We start from the raw sequence: 18,722 nt of genomic DNA, 5'->3' as shown, positions 1-18,722 counted from the left end.
CACACGCTCACACACGAGCACAATGTACACACGGTGTACTGTGCACACCAGCCGTGCACACGTGTGTACACAGGCATGCTTGAACATGTGTACATACCATGAGTGCTCACTCGCATGGGCTCACACACAAGCACAAGGAACACATGGTGTACTGTTCACACCAGCTGTGCACACGTGTGTACACACATGCAGGCGTGAACGTGCACCTGTGCACGCTCAATATCCTGCACATATACATGGGCACACACTTGCACACACAATGCACATACCGATGTGAGGCATACGTGAACACACGCATGCACTCACACGTGTGCACACACTTGTATCCACAGACGCACAAATACAGAGTGCTCACACAATGCATGACACGCATACACACACGATACAGTGCACACGTCCTTGCACACGTGCACGTGGAGGTGTGAACACGAGTACAAACACACACATCTTCCTGTCCTCTTCTGAGTACCACTTCCAAACATTTCCTTCTTTAGCATCTCCCGTGCGAGCCCCGATTGCCCAGCCTCCGTCCCCAAGCGCTCCTCCTCCGGCAGCCTGCCCCCCAAGCCCTCTGTCTCCCACCTAATGATGGACATGGGCATTGGTATTTTGTTGCTGGCATCGTTTTTGCTCAGAATCGCTTCCACCCGGTCTTCATTCCTCACGCAATCACGGAAAGATTATTTTTGCTCTTTCCATTTTAAAGACAAGCGGCCTGAGGGGCCAACAGAGCTGCTGGGATTGGCCCAGGACTCTCAGCGAGTGCGGGTCAGGCTGACCTGGTCCTGTGCTGGTGCTCCAGATCCCAGAGTGCCCTGCTCAAATGACAGTCCCACCTGGGGGATCCTCGACAATCCCACACTGAAGTCTCAGTCTGACCTCCGGATCTTCCTCCCCACTGCGACCCCACCCTGTGCTTCCCCAGCTCCTGGATGGAAATTTGGGGGTGGTCTAGCCATCTCCTTCCCCATGTCCTGCATACCAGCGCAACCGTCAGCTCCTACCCGCCCCCCAGGCCCTCCTCCTCCCTCCCTGCCAGGCTAGCATCAGCTCCCTCTGGGGTGCCTGCCATGGCCACCTCCCTGTCCCCAACTCCCGCTCTGAGCTCCAGCGCCCTTCTGCATTGACAGCCCAAGGACCACCAGCGCATGTCACTCTTCTGCTTAAAGCCCCGCGAGGCTAACACAGACCAGCTCTTATGCATGGCTGCCACGGTGGGCCGGGCCCTGGGGCCATCAAACCCAATGTGGCACCACAGTCCTTCCTTGCAGACAAAGAAACCAAGGCTCAGGGGGTAAATGACCACTGGGGAGTGGCAGAGCAAGATTATAGGCCGGGCCAGGGCCCGGCCCCACCCTGCATCATCCTCCCATCTCCCAAACCAGCTACTGCCCCTCTGCTCTGCTCCTCCTCGTCCCCCAAGGACCACCTCCAGCCTCACCACGGAAGCTGCCCAAGCCAAAGTCACAGCGACCTATATCTTGCCCAGCCCAAAGGTCAGCCCTTCTAGCCTCCTACCTTGCTGCTGGGGGCCCCCCCACACATCTAATGTCCCCAGGGCATTTGTGCTGGTTTCCTGGACACCCATTCTGCCCCCACCACACAGGGGCTCTGCCTGCCTCCTCCTGAGACCACGGGAGAGGCAGTGGCCTCCCCCTTTCCTCTGCTCCTCTCCAGCTATGCTCACTGCTTCCCAGACGTTCTGGGATGTACAGGCGGGGGCCATGATTGGAACTGTGTTCCCAGATAACTGCCTTCCCTTGAAACCTCTTGTAGCTTATTTTCTGCCTTTAAAGACTTGGTTCGGAGCAGTCCGCTGACCTCATTGGCCGAGGGCCCTGGACAATGTCACCTGGCCCCACAGTAACCTGCCCAGCGTGAAGCCCCCAGCCAGGCCCAGCCCCTGGATGCTCGGCGCCTGTATTCAGCTGCCCGGCCTGCGTGCCACTCAGCAGTCTGAGAAGAGCTGTCCCCTGCTGCCTCCCCATTCTGGCCACAGAGCCAGCCTCCCGGATGCTCCCACGAAACCCCGGGCATTCTGCCAGGGGGCTTCCACCACCAAACCTGCCCAGGAATGCCCACCGAGCCCCACCGGCACTCTGTTCCCCCAGTCACGTCCTCCCACATGGGCTCCCAGCTCTCTAAGGAGAAGCCAAGGTGCTCCGAAGGCCGAGAACCACACAAGACCCGCCGGCCCTCTGCTAGGGTGCCCGGCACACGTCCACCCCGTCCGCGGCCTGCAATGCCCTTCGACACCCTTGGGGCTCACTGCGCCCCTCCCGGAATCTTGAACACGGCTCCCTGGTCCAGGTGACCCCCAACCTCTTGGTGAAACAGAGGCCCCAGCCCACCACAGACCCTTCCCCGGCATTGTTTCCCGATGAGCTCCCTTGTGACTTTGGCCCCTTCCTCTGCCCCGAAGGCAACCTCTCGACAACGGGTCTTTGTTGTTCTTTCCACTGCGTGTCCCTGGTGCCCGCAGCACCTTGCAGGCGCGCTGTGACCAGCTGTTGGCTACATGCTTGGTGTGGCCGAATCACATTCAATCCCCAAATTTCAGCTCCCAACCACGTCTCCAAACAGCCCACTCGGCTCACTTTTCCTTCATGTAGCCCGGGTCCCCGGAGGCCCCACAGACCCCGCCGCAGGCCATAGCAGCCCACTCCCCCTTAGCACGTCTGCTTGCAAAGATGGAAGGACCCTCTCCCGGCCAGGAATTAACACTCCTTCATCCTGGGAGAAATCCCTCGTTCATCCCTTCACTGACACTCAGCAGGCCCCTCCCAGGCTCCAGGCACGCGGGCCCTGGGACCCGGGACAAAGACCTCAGGCCGCCCGCCCGCAGCACATGCGTGCAGCAACCTTATCCCAAGGCATTTGGCTTCCCTGGTTGCGTGCTCCGGGGGCAGGTGACCACGCCGGGGGCTGGTGACCGCGCCGGGGGCAGGTGACCGCTCCGGGGGCTGGTGACCGCTCCGGGGGCAGGTGACCTCGCCGGGGGCAGGTGACCGCTCCGGGGGCTGGTGACCGCTCCGGGGGCAGGTGACTTCGCCGGGGGCAGGTGACCGCTCCGGGGGCTGGTGACCGGGGCAGCCCTGCAGAGATGACCCTCTCCCCCCGCCCGCCCTCTGCCCAGAGAGCCAGCGGAGGTCCTCTCCCAGCCGGGCACTCACCTGCTGCGCCATCCCCGCCCCGATCCTGGGTCAGGCTGGTGAGGCAGTTCTCAGGGCCGCCAGCCACGCCGTCCCTCAGGCAGACGTCCCCGCGGGGGGCCAGGGAGCCGGGGGCAGGGTCGCCGGTGTCCCCGCCCACGCAGGCACAGGGGGTCTGCATGATGCCGCAGGGGTGGGAGCTCCGGCTGCCCGCCAGACAGGCGTCCAGCCAGCGGCACAGCATCTGGCAGGCAGCCCGGCTGGGGTTGCGGTTGCCCACGACCAGGTACTCCACGGAGAAGTCGTCGCTGGGGCCCGGGGGCCCCCCCCGCAGCCGGGGGCCTCGGTCCAGGGGCGGCTGCTGGCGCAGCATCTGCAGGAACTGCTTGCTGGCCTGCAGGAAGGCCAGGGGCGCCGAGGGGTCACAGAGCTGCAGCACCTCATCGAAGCTCTCCACGCCCAGGTAGGTGCGCGTGGACTCCAGGAAGGAGTCGAACTGGTAGGTGCGGACGCGGCCAGGGCCGCCACAGGGCGTGGGTGCCTTGGCCACCTTCATGTAGAGCGTGTAGCGCCGAGGGTCGGGGTTGCGCAGGGTCCAGGAGCAGCGCGAGGCGTTGGCGGGGAACACGGCGGCCGCCGAGAAGTAGCCGAAGAACTTGCCCTGCACCAGCGTGGCGCAAGGCTCGGCCCCGGGCCCCGTGTCCGCCCCTGCGGCCGCCCGCGCCCGGCGCCCCAGCAGCAGCAGCAGCAGCAGCAGCAGCGGGGGGCACAGGATCCGGAGGGGGCCCGGGGCGGCCGCCTGGCCCCTCATCCTAGCTCGCGGGGCCGCCGGGGTTCCGCGGGCTGGGCAGGCAGGCGCGGGCCAGGCCTTGACATGCCAGGGTCCGGCGAAGGCGGGGCCGGGCAAGGCAGGAGCCGGGGGGCAGGAGGAGGGGAGCGCTTCAGACGATCTCGAGGGCAGCAGTGGCTCCTAAAGTTCGGGGCCCCGACGCGGGCCTGTGGCTTCAGCAGCAGCTGGAAGAAGAGCAGAAGAGGGGATGGGGTGAGCCCCCTGGGAGATTGGGACCCTGGGCACGCTGCGGCCGGGCCCCACTGCCCAGCCTGGGCTTTGGGCGGCTGACGTAGGGCCTGGCACGGCTCCCAGGCACCTGCCCCATCCACCCGTGTCTGCCTCCTGCCAGTGTGTCCACCTGCAGGGGGCCGGGGACCTCCTCCTCCAGCCTGGCTGGAGCAGGGACGGGTGGGCGGCACTGGGCCGGGGGCCGAGTGCCACCGGGGCCTTCGCTGTGCCCGTGTGGCTGAGCAGCCTGGTGTGGCTCCCGTGGGCTCCGGGCCTGCCTGCTTGCTCCTGTCATGGCCACAGCCGCCATTCACTCCCGGGGCCTCTGGTGGGGGGCCTGGCTCTCTCTCCTGGCCATCCTGGGTCTTTGTCCTCTCTGCCCCTCTTCCTCCCCATCCCCTGCCTTTCAGGGAAGAACCCACAAACCTCAGCAGAAGGAAGGGGAGGGGGCTGTGGAGGGGAGAAGTCACTCCCTCCATCCCCCAGGGGTGGGAGTGCCTGCCCCTCGCCCGGTGCCTCCTCACCGCACTGGGACTGTGACATTATGATATGGGTCACTGCAGCCTCTCAGGCGCCTCCCTCCTCCTCCTCCTCCTCCCACCCTGGGCACCCACTGGCCCCGGGGCCCTGCAGCTCTGGCCAGGAGGGTCTGGGGATGGAGCCACCCAGAACCACATACATCCAGGCTTCAGCCGACACTAAGCCTTTGCCTCACCCCTTCTTTGCCAGGCCGGCACCAGGACCCCCGGCTTCAGGATGGGGACACCCAGGCTAAGAGGGTAAGTAACTCGCCGGAGGCCACAGTGAGGGAGAGGAGAACCCACAGCGAACCTCCCCCACTGACCCCAGTCTGTGCCACAGCTCACGGGGTCCCCTCCCTGCTCTGGGAGAGGGTGCTGGCCGCGTGCTGGGGAAGGGGTGGCAGCCGCCAGCCCCTTAGTGCAGGGACAGCGGAGCCACTCTGGGCTCAGAAATGGGCGATGCCCCTCCTGGACTCGCCACCACGTGCACCCTGGCAAGTTCCTTCTGCCTCCAGACCTCAGTTTCCCCACTATCGCCAAGGCCGCTAGTTGGGCCAGCTGTCCGTCCCACGCAGCAGCTGAGCCGGTGGGTGAGGAAGGAGAGCTGCCGCCGGTCCCCCAGGCGGCCCGGCCTCCCCTCTGCTGACCTTGCACGTGCCGGCCGCCTGCCCACAGGGACTCGCTGCTTCCTGCTGCCCAGGCCCAGCTGGCTGGCGTCGTCCTGCACCGGCTGTTGGCGGAGCAGGGAGCTGGGCACAGGTGGCCCTGGGCCCTGAGCAGACCCAAGTGGGGGTGCCTGGACTCGGGCTGCCCCCTCCTGGCTGTGTGGCCTCGGGCGAGTCCCTTTCCCCCAGCCTCGCTTCCCCATCTGTAAAACGGGAGGTGAAGCCTCACTCTCTCAGCAAGAGGGTAAGAGCTAGACCTGGGGGTTTACCTGTGTTCGGGGCAGGAGGTGACTCTAGAGGGGAGAGGAGGCTGGAGTAGGGTTCTGGATCTGGGGTAGCTGGGCCAAACCTGGTCCTCTGGGGACTCTTTCATGGCAGACATTTAGGTGCCCCGAGATAAGAATTTGCAAACTTCTCATCCTGGCACCTCTGGGCAGAGCTGAGCAGACTCTGCACTTGGCCCTTGGTCCCCCGCTGCCTCTAGACCACTTGGGGCCAGCCTTGCATGTGGGCATAGCAGAGCCCCCTGGCCCTGGCCACCTGCCCCCCACATCATGGGGATGGAGAGGCCATGGCCAGGGTCCTACAGCCAATCCCAGACTTGGTCGGTCCCCTGCAGGCTTGCTGCAGAGAGGTGGCAGTGTGTTCCGAAACCTCCCCTGAGCCTCAGCCCCTCACTGCAGCACCCCACCCCCCCACGCTAAGTCCCAGGCTGGGACCTAATGTGGAAGCCAGCCCCCAACCCGGGGGCAGTCTTTCCCTAATGCTCCAGGCCCAGGGGGATGCTGGCAGAACCCAGCAGAAACTGACCTCCACATACATCTGCCCACCTCGCTGCACCCCATCACTGACCCCAGTGGGACTGCACAGTCTGAGATGACCCAGGCCAGGGCCCCCCTCGGCCACAGCCCCTCTCCTGTCTGTACACTCCCTCTTCATCCCAGCCCCTGGCAGCCCATCCCATAGCCTTCCCGCGGAGGGGGCTGGTCCCAGGGGGCCAGGAGCGGGTGCAGGAGGTGGCCTTCGGGCCTGTGCCAGGCACGGGGTCCTCTAGGGCCTCCGTCATCCCATCTGGAAGAAGTAGATGCTCAGCCATGTGGTGCTGGGATGACAGAGTGCCTCTGTGCTCACACCTCCGTGGATTCGGCGGCCTGGGCTGGAGGGGACATTCTGCAGAGCTCTGTCCTGTGCCCAGCATTTTGTGTTGACAGCAGCAAACTGTAACCTGGGGCACTTTGTTAGGGTTCCATCTGGGACCCCAGAGGAGTCAGCCTCAGTGGGACTCGTAGGTGCCGGGTGCCTGAGCCAGGATCCCCAGCCTGGGCTGCCAGTCGGAGCGGGCCCCTCTGCACCGCACCTAACCCGATGCCTGTCCCAGGGCCGCGGGAGCCGGGCCGAGCGAGGGCCTCCCGGCATCCCTACCACCAGCCCTCATCGTCACTGGCTCACTCCACTCTTTGAGCACCTGCAGGGCGGGGGAGGGGGATGCGGCCCGCTTGCAGTGTCCTGCACACCAAGAAGAGGTGGCGGGGAGGGTTAGAGGCAGGGCCGTGCCCCCAAGAAGGGCAGCCCTGCAGTCCATGGGGGAGAGTGGTCTCGGCAGGAAGGGCAGGGGTGGTGGTGGGGGAGGAGGGGAGTGGGGGGAGGGTGCTGGGGAGAGAGAAGACAGAAGTCCCAGTGGCCAGCTGGGCTGTGGGATGTGTGGGGGGGGCGTGCAGGGGTGAGGGTGTGGCAGGGGGCAGGTCAGGCAGAGCTCAGAGCCCCCTCAGGTAGCTGCAGCCCAGGACCGAGGCTCTGCAGTGAGCCTTCACAGACCCCTAGGGCCAGAAGATGGCCTAGAAGTGCCCACTCATGGGGTTCTCAAACAGCGTGCCTGGGAGCTCTGGGGTTCCCCACAAGGGCCACCAGGGAGCCAGGGTCGGGAGGGAAGCAGTAGGGTTCAGGTCACATCTCGGACTCAAACTGCCCCACACTGTGGGCGCTGGGGAAGGCTCTGCTGGCCAGAAGGCTGTCCCAGCTGCGAGTCTGAGCATCACGGGATCAGCCCAGCCTGGCTTCTGCTGGCTGGGTCACAGGGCAGAGGCCCAGGCTGTCCTTGGGATAGCTTCGGCACCTGCCAGTGGGCACTCACCCTCTACCTCCCAGGCCTTTCCAGTGAAACGAGGCCTCCTCCATCCCCACTAGCTCCCTACCTGATCCCCTCCAACAAGACCGTGGATAGGTGGCCCCGAGGCCCCTCTGAGCCTTCTTGCGCCAAGGCAGCCCCAGGCAGACAGAGAACTGGGCAGGCTTGGGGCACACTGGTGTCAGGCCCCAGGTCATACAGCTGCGGCGGAGGCTAAGTGGAGTCTAACCCAGGCCACGGAGAGTGGTGCTGAGACACGGCGGGGGCGTACAGGGGGGTCCTGACCGCTCTGGTGCCCGGGGCGGGGTCGTAGAGGGGACAGTGTCCAGGTCAGGTCCTAGGATGAGTGGGGGCAGGGCCTGATCTGATCTTCATTCTGGGGTCCCTCTGACAGCTGGGGGCAGGTGCAGGCAGGGAGAGTGAGGGAGTGGCCTGTGTAGGATCTGGGCCAGGGGAAGCCGGGGTCACAGAGACGACGCTGGGTAGTGGGGGCCCTCAAGGAGATGGGAGGCAGCTGTGTGCCCACATACGTGTCGGAATATGCCTATGTGTGGGCACGCGTGTGAAAGCACAGACGTGTGCACGTGCACACACACATCTGCGCATGCATGCACGTGTGTCACATGCTTGTACATGGTCCCACAGCAAGAAGAGAGCCGGGCTCAGCGTGTGCTCCCTGGGATGTGAGGGCCAGCCAGACGCTGGGACAGGAGGGGACCTGGAGGGGACCTCTCAGGGAGAGCCCAGTGGCCAGGCCAGAGCCCCGAGGAGCCCAAGGCAGGGCCTCAGAGCGGGAGGCCTGGGCCCGGAGGAAGGCCGGCCCCATACCAGGAGCAGGGCCGGCGGGCAGCTCCCGCAGCTCCCGCAGCACCTGCCCGGGGCGCCCCGGGCTGGCTCGGGCCCCTCCCTCGGCCGCATCCAGCGTGCAGGCCTCTGCTGGCGGTCAGGGCTCTCTGAGCCTGCTGTGGCCACCCGGGAGGGGCTGGAGGAGCCTCCGCCCTGCCCCTGGTGCTGGGCTCTCGTGTGGCCACCGCCGGTCCTTTCCACGAGTGCTCACAGGGGGCTGTCTTCTCCCCACACACACGCCACTGGTCTGGTCACTGGTCCCCCAGATTCCAGCCCGGGTGACTGCAGTTTGTCACCCACTGCCCCTCTTGGGCTCCCAAGGACAGTGACCATTAGCAGCCAAGCCTCTTCGGGTGCCCACCTCCCCCATCACCTTCTCAGGACCAAACTGCCTTTGCTGCCAGGAAGTTCTTCCTGGTGTCCAGCCCCCAGCCCTCTGGCCAGGTTCAGCCCTGCCCCTGTTGCAAGGCCTCCCTGAGCCTGCGCGGGAGGGCAAGGGAGCCCTGCAGGTGTCTGAGCGGGGTCACAGGCTAGAGGCCACCGGAATGGGAGGGGCATGACAGTGGGCGGGGGGGGGGCGGACCGAGAGAACTGGCCGTGCCAGGTGGGGACAGGAAGCTGGGAGTCAGGGTGAGGAGGACCAGTGAGAGTGACTGCTATTTCCTGAGCACTGCCCACAGGCTGCTCCAAGGGAACCCCCCTGTTCAATCCCACGGCACCCCCGTGCAGAAGGAGCAGAATCAAGGCCACAGCGAGGCTCCCAGGGCCACCATCAGCCACGGGGTGCCCCGCCCACCTTCCACACCATCCCAGATGCATCCATGCACGTGCAGGCCATCTGTGTCTCCGCCCCGACAGCAGAAGCCCCGGGTGCCTCGGTTTCCCCACCGTACAAGGGCCTGGCCTGGACGCTGCCCCCGCAGGCTCCACGATTCTCCAGCCCCACTTGGGTCTGTCCAACCCCCCTCCCCAGGCTCAGCACCCTCCCCCGCAAGGCCCAGTGCACACACACAGACCCACCTCAGGCCCGGCCTCCGCATCCCCTCCCCACCCACCCCAGGCCGCCAATGGCATCCCCAGATGCCAGCCACAAAAGGCACTCTGTTGTCCTGCCCGGCCCCCTGAACAGTGCCTGCCTGTGTGTCCTGGGAAGAGGCTGCACTGGGGGAGGGGTGGGTGGGCACCCTCAGCACCAACGATAGCCCAGGGGCTGGCTGGCGGGCAGGGGCCGGCAGAGCAAGCAGGAGAGGCCGTCCAGGGACGCGCGACCACCCCCACCCATGGCAGCCTGCCCTCCCTGCCGAGGGGGTCCCGTGAGCCCCCACACATCCCTCCTGGGCCGTAGCAGGTCAGGCAGCCTGGTCCCCGGGGAGGCCGTGTTGGGTCTGGTGGGGGCAGAGGGGGGGAACTGCTGACATCGATCCAGGACAACCCAGGACAAGGAGAGGCCAGGAAGGGCCAGGCAGGCCTCCCTCCATGAGCACAGAAGCAGGTGGGGCGTGAGAACTTGCCCCCCACCCCACAGCCACCAGCTGCCCGCACTCCCAGCCCGTGTGAACCAGGCTCCCGGTGAACCCCCCATCTGACCTGCAGGGTATCCCAAGCCTGCCCTGAGGAGCCCCCAGGCCAGGCCCCTGAGAGGCCCTCCACATCACCATGCCTGCCAGCCCCAGCCCCTCAGGAAGCCTCCTTCCCTTGCCCGCCGGCCTGGGCCCAGGGGCCGTGGCGGGGGGGGGCACCTGGCTGGAAGCCAGGCAGAACTGTGCAAGAGAAGAGAGGAAGCCCCCCTCCCCACCTGAAGGGCTGCTGCTGGGAAGGGCCTGTCCTGTGCTGGCTCTGCTTCAGGCCACCCCATACCTGCTCCCCCACCCACGGAGGGCAAGGCCATCTTCACCTCTATTTCACAAAGGAGGTCGACAGAGCCCCCGTCTCAGTAGTCAGGAGTGAGAGACTATCACCCCGCATCCCACCCCACTGCCCCAGGCCCCCCGGTCCCGGAGCCAGGGGCCAGCTCTCTGAGGGGCCTCGCCACGCCTCCTCTTGCCCAGAATCCCATCACCCCGAACCACTCACAGGCCTTGAAGACGCTCCGTGCACTCAAGCTCCTGGCTTTGCTTCCGTTCTGCCCCTCCTGGGCTGCCCCCGCTGCCCCTGCCCGGCGAACCCCTTCTCATCCTTCAGGGCACGGGGCAAGGGCCTGCCCCAGGAAGCTGTACCTGAGCCTGCCGGGCCCTCCCAGGAGCGGATGTGTCCTGCATCCCCAGCATGCACGCGCCCTCGCACACATGCACACGTGGGGTCACTCACATCCGGCACAAACGTGTGCACGCAGGCTGGCTCTCCTGGGGAGCGTCCTAAGTGGGGACAGGGACGGCATCTGTCCCAGGGCTAGGGGCTCCCCACCAGGGCGGGGGACTCTCATGAGGAGGGGGTCGCTGCGATTCCGAGTGTGACAGATGTCACTGTGCCCTCTCCTCTCTGTGTCGGCCGGCTCGGTGTCCGGAGTGAGCCCCCGTGCCCCGAGACGGACAGAGGCTCTGCTGCCCTGCCCACCCAGCTGCTGGCTTGTGAGTGGTGCCCCTATCCACACCCCCACACCAGGATCTGTGCTCCCCAGGTCCCCAGGAGGATGGGCTTGTCCAAGGTCACCTGCCCAAGGTCACATGGAGAGGGCCAGCAGACAGCAGAAAGGTGGGAAGAAGTGGTCAGGAAGCGGCTGGGGGGCACGCTCAGGTCGTGGGGCTGCCCTGGGCAGAAGGTGCTGAGGTCCCAGGGGCATCCCCGGCAGGCCTGGCTGGGCGGAGACGGCAGAGGTCCTGACGGCGTGTGGAGGGGATGAGTAGAGACTGGCACTTAGCCTGCAACCGCTCCATGGAAGTGAGGTCTCTGGCTCCCACAGTCTCCTGTACCTCCTCCAACAGCACCCTCAGGAGACGCAGGGTAGGCATCCTGACCCAGTGCTTGGAGGGGCAAAGTCTCCCCCAGCTGGAGGCTGCACCCAGGGCCTCTACCGCCACCCACAGGGTGACCTCTGCTCTCTGTGGGGGCCAGCCAAGGAGAAGGACAGACAGAGGGAGAGGGGCTGGGGCTCAAGGCCCCAACCACAGCCCCCCTCCCCCAGCTCTGGAGGGAGACCGAGACAAGCGGACCCGGTGCCCCAGGGCAGGACCATGGGGCCCACGGATAGACAGGCTGGGGTGCTGAGGAGCATGTCCGGGTGCAGAGAATGCATGCACACACATGTTCATGCAGTGTATGAGGGAGTGTGTGTGTCCCAGGACACGTGTGTATGAGGCTTTGTGTGGGGGAGGCAGCGTGTGCACTCGCAGTATGAGCGAGCTGCCGGCGTGCTGGTGTGCAAGTGTGTGCGTGCACACATGTGAGTGTGCGAGTGCGCGTGCTCTTGTCGAGAGGAAGGCTTCCGGAGGCATCACCTGCGAGGTGGGGCCCAGGGACAGGTCAGGGCGCGTCTGGGCGCGGTGGGGAGCAGGGGCAGCGGGCGGCGGAGGGCACTCTCTCCCTGCCGATTCTCTCTCCTTCCATGCATTCCCCAGGGCACTGGATGTCACCCCCCCCAGCCAGATCAGGTCCTTACCAAGACCTGCCCTCGACAGCCCCAACCTCAGCGGCGCCCTTTGCAGTGCTCGGCACTCTGGGGCACAGGGTGGAAGGGCTCCTGGCCCTGAGTCATGGAGTCTCCGAGAAGCGGCTGGTCCAAAGTCACCTTGCCAGGCAGGAGGGAGCTTGGGGCCATCAACTCTCATGCAGGCTCAGGGCTTAATAGGGGTTGGGGGGGGTGAGGCGCAGACTTCAGGGGGTGGGGTCTGGTGCTCCCTCCGTCCCCCCATCCAGGTGGGGGTCAGGGCCCTGCAGGGCCCTGCAGAGCTCTGAGGCCTCTGCCCACCAGCCCTCAGCATCTCCTCCTCAGGGACCTCAGCCCATGTCTCAGCCAAGAGTCAGAACCCCAAAACTGGCAGCCAGCCTCCCAAAACTGCCTGGGCTGGGGCCCAACTCTGGTGCCTGCCCTGGCGGCCTCTCCTGGCTTCTGGTGGTGCTGGGGCGCACAGAGATCCATGCACGGGAAGACAGGTGGTGGGACCAGCACAAAGATAATGGAGGTGCCAAAGGTGACAGTGGGGGCGGGGGGCGAGCCAGAGGCCCACAGTGTACACTGGACACTTCCATTTGCCTGAACCATTTACAGGACAGACACACGCAGTTGTCTTGTGGCAAGTTAGGGAATCGCTAACGGTCACACGGGGCAGGAGGACCTGGAGTTTGGGCGCGAGATGGAGACTCCCTTCTGCTCCCCAGACCCTGTGTTCCCATCCGTTGCCACTTCTTCGGTTAATAGGCATGGGTTCACATGAAGAAGGGGGAGGGCAGGGGAAGTGAGGGCGAGCAGGACAGAGGTGCCCCCTTAGCGCGCTTGGCGCTTTGTCCGTGAGCGCCAGTCTTTGCCTCACCCTGTGAGACGGGGGGACTGCCGGCCCCAGCACACAGCTGAGGACGCCAAGCCGGGACAGGCTCATGGGGATCTGAGCCCAGAGCTCTGCATCCAGCCGCATCTGCAGGGCTCGGGGCTCCTGGGGGGAGGGGCTCCTATTCCGTCCCCTGCAGCTGTGCCCACGGAGACTCTCCCCTCTGAGCAACACCTCACCCTGGGATGTGCGTGTGCACAGTGGGGTCCAGACCGCAGGGCAGTGGTATTCTGTGCGCTTTTCTTGATGGGACGCGCACGCTGCACTGAGTCTGCTCTTGTTGCAAGTTGGGTGCGGGGGTCTTGGGGGGCATTTGGTCCTGACGGATGTAGTCTACCATGCGGCACAGGTGTGGGGCTGGCAGCACCTGTCACTGGCTGTGCGTTCTGTCTCCTGTGAGCCTGCTGTCCACAGGGGCGCCCGCCACTGCTTTGACATGTCCATCAGGCCAAATCGCCACCCCTCTTTAAGATCCCCTTGGTCCTCCCCCGGCTCCCAGGAAGCAGCCCAAAGCCTCCAGGGCTCAGGTCGGGCCCCACTCCCTCTGAAGTCCCCACCTGCCATTCATCCTCCTTTCCAAGTCCTGTCCATTCCTCACAGCTGTCCTGTCGCCTGCCACAGGGCCTTTGCATGGCTGCTCCCTTCCCTTCACCATACCTACCCCCCCCTTCTGGCGGAAGCCTCCGTGGGAGCCCCACATCTGGACCCCTGCAGGCTGGCCGTTATCCTCCACCCCCTAGAGCTGATTCACAGGGCTTGTCAGAGCGTCTTCACTCCCATCCTCTCGTCAGCCTTCACATTGGGGGTGTGGGGCTGTGACCATGCCCGCCCCCTGGCCTTCACTGCACCCCCAGTGAAGTGTACCCACGTGGGCACCCCCAGGTGTAGTGTGTGTGTGCATGCGGACGGTGCACAGGGGCCCCGGGCCGTGCGTGTTTCCCCGGAAATCACAGCCCTGCCCTATGGCGCAGCTGCAGCCGGGGAGGCCGGAGGTGGGAGGGTTGCAGAGGACAATGGGAGTGTGGGTTTGCTGGCACAAACCCTCCAGGTTCAGGGTCTTCATGGGGCTCAGATAGAGCTTGACTCCCAGGGTCCACCTCCTGCACACAGTGCGGACACAGGACCTGCCCAAGGGTGAAACGCGGCTGGACGGAACACTGCCATCCGGGGCGCGCACTCCCAGGAGACCTGCACCGCGCCGCGCACACAGATGTGACAGCGTGTCTGCACACACATGCCGGAAGCGTGCGTGGCCCACATGTACACAAACACGCTCGCTCACGCGTGTGCACAGTGCGCAAGGGCACGGAGGCCAGGCGAGCGGACAAACAGGTGACGGGGCCTGGCTGAGACGCCAGTGACCGGGCCGGGCGGGCAGCAGAGGGCCCGGCGGGAGGGCGGGGCGGCCGGGGGCTGCCCAGGATGGGGCGGGCGCGGGCGGGCGCGGAGGAGACGGAAGGGGCGGGCAGGCCCGGCGGGCGGGCGCGGGCGCCCTCTCCCGGCCGTCCGGGGCAGCGCGCCGCCCTCTGCCGCCGCCACCGCAGCCCCGCGCCGGCCGCCCGGGCCCCAGCCCGGAGGTGTCCCCAGGGGGCGGGCTCGGGTCCCCGGACCCGCTCCGGGAGGCGGGGCCGGGCCGGCCGGGCGGGCCAGGGGAGCGATGGCGCCACGCGAGGCTGCCCGCGTTCGGCCGCTCGCCCGGGCCTGCCGGGGCCGCCTATGGCCGAGCCTCGCAGCCGAGTGTCTGTAGGCGCGCAGCTGCCTCGGGACCTGGCCGGCCCGGACGCCGCAGACCCAGCACGCTGCGGGCCCAGCACGTTGGATCGCGGGCCCAGCACCGAGGGCCTGGGCTGGAAGGGCTCCGAGAGCATAACCCGCGCTCCCATTGCACGGACGCGGCCACCGAGGCCCGAGAGGGGCCGGAGCCTGCGGACGAGGGAAGGGACTTGGAGGGCTCGGCAACTTAGCTGGGTCCCTCCCTGCCCGGGGTCGGCGGAGTGCGGCGTGAGGCCGAGGGCAACGAATCGCCTTGTGTCCGCCCCCGCGCGGGAGCGCGGCGGGGACAAGAGCCCTTCTCCAGGATCCGAGGCAGCAAACTCCCTGCTCGAGCCCCCCGCGCCGTGCCCGTCCGCGCGCCGCCGGGGCGCATTCCCGCGGGCCTAGGGCTCGGCCCCCCGCCGCCCGGGCCCCCGGGCTCCCGGGCCGTCCCCCGCCCCCCAGATCCAGGCGCAACAAGTCTGAAAGCAGCGCGGAGGAGCAGCGAGCGATCCGGGAAGGAAGGCGCCGGGCTCGGCGCGGGGCGCTCCGGGATCCCCGAATGCGCGCAACGTCCGCCTCTAGGGACCCGGCGCGGGTGGCGGGTGCTCGGGTGACTCGGCGGGCGGCCCACATCCCCTCCCTAGGCTGCGATTCTGCGCGGGCGGGGGCGCGCCCAAGAGCCCCCGCCCCCTCCTTCGCCTGCTTGACCTTGCGGGGGTACTCAAAGCCGGACCCGGCGGCACCCGGCGTCCGGGCGCAGAGTTTCTCTATCGCCTGCGGTCGGGGAGGGAGCGGCCCCCTCCCTCGACCTCCCTCTTTTCCTCCTCGGCTGCGGGGGTCGTCGGGGAATGGAAGGTTTCAGGGTTCTAGAAGACGCCATGGCCGCTTCTCCAGACCCCAAACACCATATACCACCTCCCGGATACGCAAAGGGACCCTAGCCTCCGGTTCCCCCCACTCCACCGCCCGCGCGGCCGCTGCTCGGAGGGGGCGTGTGATTGTGTCTGTGGGGGAGGGCACCAAGGGTCTCCTTGGGTCCCGAGGGTGGGGTGGGAGCGCAGATCTCCCAGCCACCTTCCCAACACCTACGCCAAGAGGCTCTTCTAGGGCGGGGGTGCGCGCCCCCTGCCCACCCACGCGCCTTCACGCCTTTCAACTCCTCCCGAGTTGCCGCTAAGGAATCCCTGCCCCAGACCCGGGGGAATGGGACGTGATGGGGAGCGCCCCGAGCGGAAGGGTGCCTAGGAGGGGTGGGTTATGGCTCGTCAGGTCCCAGCCTGGGTCCTTGCGCTCCAAGAAACTTGGAATCCCAAAATAAAAGTGGGAAGGGTAAGGTGCCCAGCGGGCTGGGGCCTGGCTGCCAGGCTGGGCGCTCTCTCGGAGCTGCCTGGGAAGTGACCCAGCCGGAGCCGCCGAGGCTCGGCGGAGGGACCGGGGCTCGGAGCCGCAGTCTCGGACTAGCTCTCCCGGCCGCCTGGCTCCGCGGCTGTTCTCCTCTGCGCCGCCCCCTCCGAGGCAGGCCCGAGGCGCGCTCTGCCCTGCCCAGGGGGCCACGGGGACCCGGGGAGAGGGCGCCTGGCTGGGCCCAGAGCCCCCAGCCTCCCCGGGAGGGGGACGTGCTCATTCCTCGAGGCAGCTACGCGCGGCTCCCAGACAGCGCAGCGGCGGCGGGGGGCCGACGGCCTCTTCCCGCTGGGGATGGGGACCGAGGAGTGCCCGGCTCCTAGCCTCGCCGCTTCGCGCGGAGAGGGCGCAGGGCCGACCCAAAGTTCGGAGCGGCTTATCCGCGCGGCCTGTCCGAGCAAGTGGAAAAGAAGACGAGAACAGAACGAGCCAGGTCGTTTGTGTGTGGGGGTGGTGGGGGGTGGTGGGGGGGCGCTTGGGTGGCCCTCTGCCAATTCCCGATTCCGGGGGGGGGGGAAGAGAACCTCCGGGGGGCTCCAAAGCCAGTGCCGGGTCTACCGGGTGAGGGCTGAGAGGGGGAGACCGAGGCTTCTCGTGCCCGCCCAGGGGCTCTGCGTGGGGGGAGGACATATCCGGCCCCTACAATGTCTGTAGGGGGCTCTGAGTGTCATGAAGGGAAGGGGGACACACTGGGGTGTCTCTCCTCAACCTACCTGGGTCTATGTGTGGCTGTAGGGGTCACATCTGGGGCTCCCAAAGACCCCTGCCAGCATCTGTATGTGTTGGGGACACAACGGGAACGCCTTCTCCAGCCTGCCCTGGGTCTGTGCATGTGATGGGGAGGGGATGCCTTCCCCAGCCCAGCCTGCTAGCCTGGCCAGGCTGCGTGTGTGGACTGGGGTGGGGGGGGGTGAGCAGCGCCAAGGAGCCTCTACCACGTCCAGGGTCGCCCCCTCCTCAGCCCGCCCGGTGCGGGCGCTCAGAGACCTGCCGGATTCCGTGGCTGCCGCTGGAGGAGGCAGGGGGCTGGTGGTGGTGGTGGGGGGGGTCCAAACTCCCGAGCTCCGAGCGCAAACCTCGGAGCTGCCAAGCCCCAAACGGCGAAGTTAGGAAGTCCGGGCGCCCGCCCCTCCCCCGACCCCCTCCCACCCTCGCTGCGCCCCTCTCGCCGTGCCCCCAGCCCCCAGTTCCCAGCCAGAGCCTTCCTTACCTTCCCCAGCAGCGGCGGCCCCGCCGGCGAAGACTTGATCCGGCGAGTTGCAAATCCCCAGGAGCGCCCCGCGTCGCCGGCGGCCGAGCTGGGCGCCCGACCCCAGGGGGGGGCTCCTCCTGCCGCCGCCGCCCCCGGCCCGCTCCAGGCCTAGCCGGACGCACCCCGGGGTGCCCCCGCCAGCGCACGCAGGCCCCCTCCCCTCCCCCCGCCTGCTGGAGCCCCCCAGGCGCCTGGGGGTCCGGATGCCCGGGCTGCAGGCGATGCGGGGCGCGCGGGCCCGGGCCCGGCCAGGACGCGGCGCGGCCGCCTGTGCTCCCGGCTCGCCGGCTCCGCGCTCGCTCCGCCGGGGCCGCCGCCAACGCCGCGCCCGCCGCCGCCGCCTGCGCTCGCCGCTCCCTCTCCGGCCGCCGCCGCTCCGCTCCTCTCGCCTGCCCCGCTCTTCTCGCCTTTTTTCCCCTTCCTGAGGGGGGGGCGAGCCGAGCTGAGCCGGGGGCGGGGCGGCGAGGGGAGGAGGAGGAGGAGGCCGAGGACGGGGAGAAGGAGGAGGAGAGAGGCGAGCTGCTTCCCCCCACCGGGCTGCCGGCGCTCCCCAATCTCTCGCTCACTGAAACTGGATCCCGAATCGGGAGCCAGAGACTGCATTACGGATTACATCAGGCTTTATAGAGCTTCCAGATCACACATTAGAGGGGAGCGCGAGCGGGGGGCGGGGTGTGGGGGAGGGGAGAGAGATAAGGGGGGGTACGGATAAAATGCACACACACGCGCGCACACCAAGGAAAGCCCAGTTCCTGCCCCATGCAGCAGGAAAGCCAAGAGTTGGGTTTCTGCTCTCTGTCTCTTCCAGGAGCCGAGGAGTGGCTGCCCACTGGCTGGTTGGTGGGTGAATGAATGGATGGATGGATGGATGGATGGGTGGATGGGTGGATGGATGGATGGATGAATGGATGTGTGGATGTGTGGATGGGTGGATGGATGGATGGATGGATGGGTGGATGGATGGATGGATGAATGGATGTGTGGATGGGTGGGTGGATGGATGGATGGATGGATGGGTGGATGGGTGAATGGATGTGTGAATGTGTGGATGTGCGGATGGGTGGATGGATGAATGGATGGATGGGTGGGTGGATGTGTGGATGGGTGGATGGGTGGATGGATGGGTGGGTGGATGGGTGGTTGGATGGGTGGATGGACAGAGGATAGATGGGTGGAGGGAAGGAAGTTATAAGGGGTTGTACATAGAGAATAGAGGACCATGGAAGGATGGGACAAGTGGAAGGATGGGTGAGGCAAGTGGTGTAGAGGAAGGAGGTGTGCCGGAGGATAGATGGATGGATCTGAAGTCGGAGAGGTGGGTGGGATGTTGAACAGAAGAATGGAAGGTGTATGGATGGATGGAGGAAAGAGGCCGGTGAGGACGGACAGAATAGATGGGTGCATAAACAGATGAATGGCATGTGAGCGGAGGGCTGAAGAGATGGTGGCCTGTTGGGGGGG

The 18,722-nt window shown here is 66.6% G+C and overlaps 1 pseudogene across 1 annotated transcript in view; it reads right to left on the bottom strand.

Moving 5' to 3' along the window:
• Window positions 1–17,347, bottom strand: part of LOC145721072 (adhesion G protein-coupled receptor B1 pseudogene) — an 18,411-nt pseudogene extending 1,064 nt beyond the window's left edge. Inside the window, exons 1-2 of the transcript XR_014144541.1 lie at window positions 17,220–17,347; window positions 3,174–4,166 (exon numbers count right to left, since the gene is read on the bottom strand). The product of XR_014144541.1 is annotated as an adhesion G protein-coupled receptor B1 pseudogene (transcript). The remainder of the gene's footprint in view (window positions 1–3,173; window positions 4,167–17,219) is intronic.
• Window positions 17,348–18,722: the final 1,375 nt, after the last annotated feature.

This window comes from Leptonychotes weddellii, chromosome 4 (assembly GCF_054177405.1).
Source record: "Leptonychotes weddellii isolate Sample4059 chromosome 4, ASM5417740v2, whole genome shotgun sequence".
NCBI lineage: Eukaryota > Metazoa > Chordata > Mammalia > Carnivora > Phocidae > Leptonychotes > Leptonychotes weddellii.
The sequence above is the reverse complement of the archived record's forward strand: the minus strand, read 5'-3'. Positions and strand labels throughout refer to the sequence as shown.